At 34.6% G+C, this 8,495-nt stretch overlaps 1 long non-coding RNA gene and 1 other non-coding gene across 2 annotated transcripts; both read left to right on the top strand.

The window, feature by feature from the left end:
- The first annotated feature begins 506 nt into the window (after positions 1–506).
- LOC131856198 (uncharacterized) lies at positions 507–5,920 on the top strand. The gene is made up of 2 exons (XR_009358325.1): positions 507–587; positions 5,419–5,920. It is a non-coding gene; the product is annotated as an uncharacterized LOC131856198 (long non-coding RNA).
- Positions 947–1,068, top strand: LOC131026945 (small nucleolar RNA Z278). Its single transcript, XR_009102416.2, has one exon. It is a non-coding gene; the product is annotated as a small nucleolar RNA Z278 (small nucleolar RNA).
- Positions 5,921–8,495: the final 2,575 nt, after the last annotated feature.

Genomic DNA, 8,495 nt, shown 5'->3' with positions numbered 1-8,495 from the left:
ATTATTAGGCCATGCACTATTGGAAAGCCAATGCTTATTTGTGTAACCTTCTTGACACATAAGTCTTCCTTATGTTATATATCCTCCTTCATGTTGTCTTCTTCTTATGCATGTTCTCTAACTTTATGCATGTTCTCTAACTTTAGTAATAATGCAAAACTTTAGGAACTTCTCATTCCTTTTCATGTTGATCCAAATTGCTCTTGTATACTTATCTTCGATGTTTTCCATCTTTACTTAGATTTGGTTATTTATTTTTCCTTCTTGTTTTCTCTTTTATCTATTTCATTGTTTTCATCTCCTTGTTTCTTCTTTTGGTGCAGACAATATAACATCAATTAATGCTTGGCTGTTGCAGCGGTTACTTTATTAATTTTCTGCTTCACTCAATAAAAAAATAAAATAAAGCATCATGCTTTCATAAAAAGAGCGACCAAAAATTAAATCTAGTTGGTTTTACCTGTTGCGCTAGGGTTTTATGATAGATGTAGGGTTTTATGATATTTTAGGGTTTTATGATATTTTAGGGTTTTATAGAGACCAAATAGCATAAAGAGGTTCATGTAGAACGTGACATTCAAGTGACGGTAAGGTGTTTTCTTCATTTCTTACTGCCTTCGATGGATATTCATTTATAATTGCAAATTTGTTTTGTATGTCTTTTTTCATTTATAGTGTTCCAAGTATTTTTTAATGAAATGGTATAGCGATGAGGAGATATCAGGTATATAACCAGTTCTGCTTCTGATATTCGTTGATTGATAAAGAGCTGCAGTCTTCTGAGCCTATGTTTAACCTGAATAAGCATTTCATTGTTGTCAGGGCTTTATTTATGTTATGCGTTAAGTATTTTGCCAACCTATGTGCTCCCTATGTTGTAATTCCTGGTTCTTTTGACTTTTTAGTGGATTTCATGTGTACCGATTTTTGAATTGATTTTGATATGGCTGATGATGAAATGAGCCCAATTAATGGAGTTCCAGGAGGTTCCAAGTCCTTGATTATCAAGGAGAACCTACTTGGAGTTGCCCCTGCATTTCAATGACAATTCTGGGTTCTCACTGAGGCTTATTTCAATGCATACATTTACCTTAGTCTTGTAACTGGGTATTTAGTTTTAAATGATGATCTATCTAATTAGTGTAGTTTCAGATGGTGTAAGTTCCGTCTGAATGCATGGAGAGCCTATTTGGAATGGTCTTTTAATTTCAATAGCACTGGGATTTTAGTTTTTGTTCTTTATGAGATTTCAGCAGAAGTTTTGATAGTGGTTAAACCCTTTATGTGTTTTTTCAAAACTTATTGATAACAATTTTCGAAATTTCTGCGTTTGACATTTTTTTTGGGAATACGCAACTGCCTAGGTTCCCATTTTTGTGGGTGGTTTTATTTATAGATGGGTTTTCTAGGGATGTTGGGATACAATTTATTTGATACAGCAATCTTAATGGAGGAGATGGATGAGAGAAATACTGATGTTGGATATATATGGACATAGGATTGTCTGTTGCGGGTGTATGTTTTTTATACTGTTGAAAGTTTCTGCTACCCCGTGCATTCTTTTTTTCTGATGTTATTCCTCTTGGAATATGTTTGATATGATAATTTTTCTCTTTTTTTAACCTTTTTTGATGTACTGTTCATTGTTCTTTCTTAACAATATGTAAGAAGAGAGTATTTTTGGAGTATTCATGGGAAGGCGATAGCGTTGATCTTCTAGGATACGGGCAGTATTACGGAAATAGAAAGTTTGTGGAACAGTCTGGCTGTTAAAAAGAGAAAAAAAGCTTATAAACGATTCAGAGGAGGGTTGTGGCTGGGGTCATGATCATAGATGCAGAAAGTAGATATCAATTATATGGTTGTCATTTAGCATAAGCTTCCCTAGATTTCTTCTCAACTAGAAGAATATTTGACCCTGCATGAGGTAACTAGCAATATAGAATTGACAAGTGGAATGCAATTTGGTGTAGCATGGACTTTAGAATAGGGATCAGTTATTCCAGGCTTATACTGATCACTTTATTGGGCTTCATATTCAAATATGAAAATGGCTATAAGTCTCGGCTTCAACATGAGATTGCCTTGGGGACTGTAGTTACTGTGGTTGAGGCTTATGAACGTGCCTTGAAGGTAGAGGAGAAATTGAACCAGAAAAGTAAAATGGTTAGTAAAAGATGTGATAGCAACCTGGGCAGAGGAAATTAAGTTTCTTTAGAATCTGCCATGAGTGAAGGGCTAGGAGGAAAAAGTTAGAGTTTTAATTGTTGAGGAAGAAGATAAAATGTGAATTTGAAGCCCGTAAGGTTACAGATCGATCTCAAAACCCCAAAAGGGCAATGGTAGTATATGAAGAACCCTTGATCACATAAGTTGAATCATTGCCAGGAGAAAATCTCATGTTGAGAAGAAGTTTGATAGTTGGGAACAAAGATGATTGAAAGAGGAAGAGTAGCTTTTGAACAAAATGTAAGTGTATTGACAAAACGTGCAAGGTAATTGTTTATGGTGGCTCTATTTATAATGCAGCGAGTATAAAACTGGTGAACAAAGTGAAGTGTGCCTATGTTTGAAAATCTAACGTTCACAAAATCTTGGTTTAAGAAGGATCACAGTGTATTTGTAAATAAATCTTGTCATGTTGCTCTTAAAATCGTTCTTTATGTAGTTGAAGTGCAATGCTGACATTGTGCGAATGGATGTGGAATGGGTGGGGAAGACACTTGCAATACGATTGGAAGGTTATCCACCATGTCTAGGAGAACGTTTACAAGGTACCACAAGATTAGGCGAGAATATCTAAAACTGTGGACAGAGGAATTTATCAATTATATGATATTCAAACTTAAGATTTGAAAGAGATTCAAATTTCTAATGATATTGAAACGGTATGTCTACGTTAATTTTGCATTGAATTTGAAGGATATAAATGTATGCTTTGAACCATATGATTTTAGACTATTGGATTAAGGCTATTGGTATAGTAACAAATGGAAATATGTATATATGTTAGGTGGAATAAAGAGATGGACCTATGCAATGAAAGCAGAGAGGCACTAATGATGAGCAAATTAGAATTTGGTTATTTCAATAATGATGAATATTTATATCTTATGAAGTCGACCTTAGTTAATGGAGAGGGAAGTCTGATTTGTCTTAGGTCTCAGTGATTTACAATTTTTTCAATGTGAATGTAGAACTATGGTATGTTCATGTGTGAAATTAATGATTGTGTTTTAATTCTATAAAGTGGGTCATATGTTGGAGGGACTGGCCATTTAAGTGATAAATTTTGAGTTTATTTTCTTGATGACAATGTGAGGGTATTTGAAATGACTGCATTGTATGCTGGAAACATGTCTGGGAACAAAAAATGCAAACGAAACTGCACCTCAAGAGATAGGTGCTGATTGAAAGGAAACACTAGAAGAGTCTATAAATAATTCTCATTGGATGGACAGGGACTGTGAATTATGGGAGTATAAGCAAGATCTAGAAAATGCTCCAAAAATATCATCGAGAATTTAATCAGCCTAGTTTAAGTGAGAGCATTGATACCAAGCATGATTGGGACGAGGGAAAAAGTTTCAGGTTTGTGGGTGGTAGCAGCAGCAATTACTTGGCTCTGGGTGCCTGACTGGATGGTGGAATCATCATTGGACTCTTCAATCTGGCAGAGCATGGGTGGAATTGTTTGTGGTGAGTTGGATTGTGTTGAGACCACCAATAGACTACTGTGAAGACAAAGGTACTAGGAAGGTCTGTGCCATTGTACTCCAAATACTTCAATGGCCATGGCCGCATCCATAGCTCTCAGTCATACAGATTTTTTGTTTGTTTGTTTGTTGTTCTATGTTTTCTTGGACTTAATAACGACTCAAGCTGTCCCACAGAATTCTAAATCTTTAGATGTGTTCTGATACCAAAACTGATGCGGTGACCTTCGTGAGCTTGAAAGTTGAACTCCAAAAATGCTTTGTTTCTAGAAATTGTTATTCAAGAACTACTAATAGAGAGGAAATGTCATATCAAACTTAATACCAAGAGGAATTGCTACTAGGTTTCTTGTATTTATGATTAAAACAAGTGCAAACAAAAAGGAAATAATGCATTGCACAGCCTTATCTCCAAAATTCCAAGTACATTCCACCTGCACTATTTTTCTGATTGCTTTCCTCCCCAAAAACTACACCAAGAAAACCACTTTAACCATCGCACAGGCAGTTACATTTTCCTATACCAGCAATTGATACAGAAGCAGTAGGGGCTGTTACATACTCCAAAAGGAAAATGGACAGGTAGTGGGGGATATCAGCCATAAAAAGAGCAGTTACATCAGTGATCTGTCACAAAAAGCCTATTCACAATCTACAGGATGATTAAAACATATCCAGATGATACAATGTTTTCTTTGGGTTTTGTTAGAAAACTTTTAGGAACGCTTAAAACTTATCTTTTTGACGATGAAGGCTTTCGGAATGCTTGTAAAGCGACAATTAGATAATGATTTCATTGTGCCCTCTACTAAAGTAATACCATTTTACTTGCACCATGCTATTATTCAAACCTTAATGCCATTCTACTCTTGATTCAACGTTCAGAATGGTATGGTCTTAAGGGTTGTCCTAGTGGACGGGCATCAGAGAAGTTCATGGCAAGTTTGGACAGACCGATATCTTAAATGACAGAAGCATGAATCATAATTTTTTATTTTTTTAATTGATGTCATTTTCAACTACAGAACTATCACAGTTTCTTCAGTGATTTCTAAATGTTGTCTGTCAAAATCTGAGGCGGTTTTGATTCCCAGCTGATTTTCTGAAAATCTGTGAGAGCATCTAGATGATCCTTTACACGATTGATACTGGATGTTCTACAATCTATCCGTTTCCTTTTTAACGTAGTGGGTTCATGTGGAGAAGAAACCTTAGTTTCTTCAGCAGACAGACTTGTGCTATAATCTGGTCGTGGAGGATTAAATCCTTGTAAAAGAATTATAAAAATATATATTGAAGAGGTACAAATAAACTGCCATTCGCAACGAAAAAAATCTCAGTAGTCACCACAATTTTTTTGCGATGCATGTACCATTCCTAACAATAGCTGGAGTTTTTCTTCCTGAAGATTTGGTTTTAAATTAGAGGCATGCTTTTTAAATTTTAGAGTTGCAGTATTTTTGTTTCTTGAGGGACAAATTGCAACCGGAAAATGAATTGAGATTACTTTGTAGGAAGGAGTTTATTACAGACTTAACTTTTTCCCGGTCCTAGTAGTTATTTTGAGGTGTTGTGTGAATAATTTCTACCGATGTGATATTTTATTTTTGGTCCGACTGGTATGGTATTTTTAATCCCTGCTTCAAAGAAAGAACATATTTTATACTCTGAATATTCATCTTATTTTAAACTTTTGTCTCAGATGAAAATGTTTTCTTATGCTCCTGGGCTTGGATTCCACAAATACCCATTACTGATTTTGTTGGAAGATTAGATTCTGATATGGGTGATACTGACCGTGAGAAGAATGTTTAGAAAACAGAATGAAATTGTTGTTTTAATGTTAAATGCCTCATTTGCAGTAGTCAAGACTTAAGATGACTATTGGTTCGAGCTTTCTTTCTATGAATGCACAACCAAATCCAGATGGTCAAATGGATTGTGGAAATCTGCTTGACCTTTCTTACTCTTCTCAAGTTTCTGATGCAGACAGCTGAGCTCTAGAGCTCAGAAATCTTACTCACGTAAATAATTTTTTTGAAAAGAAACATCTCAGACGGGAAGAAAAGAAGAAATCAAATAATAACCCGCTCGACACTTTTCTTCATATTTATATATGTGAACACAAATCCCATTTGCTACTATCCCATCTTTTTCGATATGTATACAAACATTTAATAGCATTTAACTGTAACTGATTTTTACTCTTTTAACTATCCACCGTAACACAACCCTTACCGCACTACAATGATATTACATAATTAATTTATTTCCTTATCATCTCTACGACCAAATGAAAACCTGTATCTCACCTTTGTAGAAAAAATTATTGCATAATACTTTTCCATTTAACCAGGATGCTTTCATACATAAAACTAAGAAATCTCACACGGGTGGCTTTATCGTGAATTTATTTCATACGGAACAGTCACTTGTGCATTTGTCAGATGATAGGAGTTGATTTCTGTTTCTTGATGACCTGCAAGTTTTTTATCCGCAAACATTTATTGACCTTTTTAGCATATTCTTGTACTATCGTGGATTATATCCTAAAGTGTTGGTGAAATATGTAATTACACATTCACAAAAATTAGGATTGGCTCTTGTAATTAAGTGTGGTCCTTTGCTTCAGCTGTGCAATAGACATCAAAGTCCAACTTTTGGTAATGTTTTCTTTGTACGGATATGTTTTGTAGTTGATATCTTCCATTATTCAATCTGTAGGATTGAAAATTACAGGAATTGCAACAAGATTATGACTGACAAATAGTATTCAATATGTCAATTTGGGGGAGAGGATCCAGTAGTTGTGTGTCTTGCAATGGCTGTCATAGCACTTGTTGATTTAATGCCTTTTTTTTGATAAAATTGTACCAATTGTTGTGACTTTAAAGAAGTTATTGCCGATGATTACTGCTCATAATTGAATGTGTTAAATTTATGGATCAGAATTAAAAATTACAGAGATACAAAGCAATATCTTTGATATTACTACTCTAATATCTGGTCTAATATTGATTAGATACATCAATGATCTAAACTAGTTGTAGACTCACTTAATTTCTTCAAATTTGTTTCTAGTGTAGACATAAATTTGCAATCCAACATCCCAAATTTCTTCAAGATATCTATAGTGTATTTCTCTTGACTTAGAATAATCTCATTGGGTTTGTGCCACACCTCTAATCCTAGAAAGTAATACATAAGACCTAAATTCTTCATCTCAAATTCAAAAAAAAGTTAACTTCTTGTATTTGACAATGAGATGTTCTTCTCCAATAAAAAATAAGTCATCAACATAAAGAACCAATATTAATCTCAGAGATATTACCAACCCATTGGGTTGTTCAATGTATGCTTCTTTTTCAATTACACTATTAAGGAATGCTGTCTTTACGTCCATTTGGTGTAGCTTCCATCTTTTAGCTGAAGCAATAGCAATAATTGTCTTGATGGATGTATAGCGACCAATAGGAGCAAAGGTCTCCTAATAATCTATTCCCTCTTTTTGAGAGAATCCTCTAACCACAAATCTTGTTTTGTATTTTTCAATTCTTCCATCAGTTGCATGCTTGATTTTGAAAATCCACTTGGAAGATACTACCATGCTTGATTTTGAAAAGCCACTTGGAAGATACTACTGATTTCCCTTCTGGTCTGGGTACAACATCCCAAACATCATTTTTGAAAATGGATTGCTATTCCTTTGTCATAGCATCTTCCCACACTTGCTGAGTTGATGCCTCCTCAACACTGGAAGGTTCAGACTTGATGATGTGACTCATTAATGCCACATAGCCAAGAAATTTATGTGGTCTCTTGCTTTCTCTGAATGTGCATTTAAGAGAGTTGCATACTTTTTTGCATTTTGCATAGTCTGTCTAGCCCATAGAGGTCTCTTTCAACAAACTCCCTCTTTAGGTTCCAAAGGCTCAACTAGACCAATAGCCTCTTTAGGTTCAGCAGACTCCCTCTGAATCTTGGGAGTATGATCGATGTCCATGTTTTGAGGAGTCTCCTGGTCTTCATTATCTATCTTGGAATGTAAATTCTGTAGGCTTTTGAAGATTCACTATTACACACAAATATTCTTTTCTTGCGAGATGGTTCTAACTTAGATCTCTTATTTTTAGGCACATGAATATAAACATGGACAACCAAAGATTCTCAAATGACTAACCTCAAGTTTTACACTTGTAAATGCTTCTTTTGAACATATATTACAGTTTTGGATGCTTCTACCTAAAGGAAGGTTTGTAAGTCTTGATCATGGATCATAGCTTTGGTTGTCTCAACTATAGATCTATTTTTTTTTTCTGCAACTCTGTTTTGCTGGGGATTGTAATCCCTACCTCAATATAGAAATTATGAAAGCTTGTAGAGGTGTATTCTTCTCCATTATCAAATTTCAAAACTTTGAGCCTTAAATTTTTTGAATTTCTCAAGCACTTAGTCTTTCTAGAGTAGTCATCAATGAAAGTTACATAATACCAAAAACTACTTAAGGATGCCACAGATGTTGGACCACAATATAGAAATTATGAAAGCTTGTAGAGGTGTATTCTCCTCCATTATCAAATTTCAAAACTTTGAGCCTTAAATTTTTTGAATTTCTCAAGCACTTTGTCTTTCTAGAGTAGTCATCAATGAAAGTTACATAATACCAAAAACTACTTAAGGATGCCACAGATATTGGACCACACAAATCAGAATGAATAAGATCTAGAATACATTTTGATCTACTTTCACTACTATGAAAAGGACCCTTAGTATTCTTAC

Source organism: Cryptomeria japonica, chromosome 7, assembly GCF_030272615.1.
Source record: "Cryptomeria japonica chromosome 7, Sugi_1.0, whole genome shotgun sequence".
Classification (NCBI taxonomy): domain Eukaryota; kingdom Viridiplantae; phylum Streptophyta; class Pinopsida; order Cupressales; family Cupressaceae; genus Cryptomeria; species Cryptomeria japonica.
This window is presented reverse-complemented; position numbering and strand designations above follow the sequence as displayed.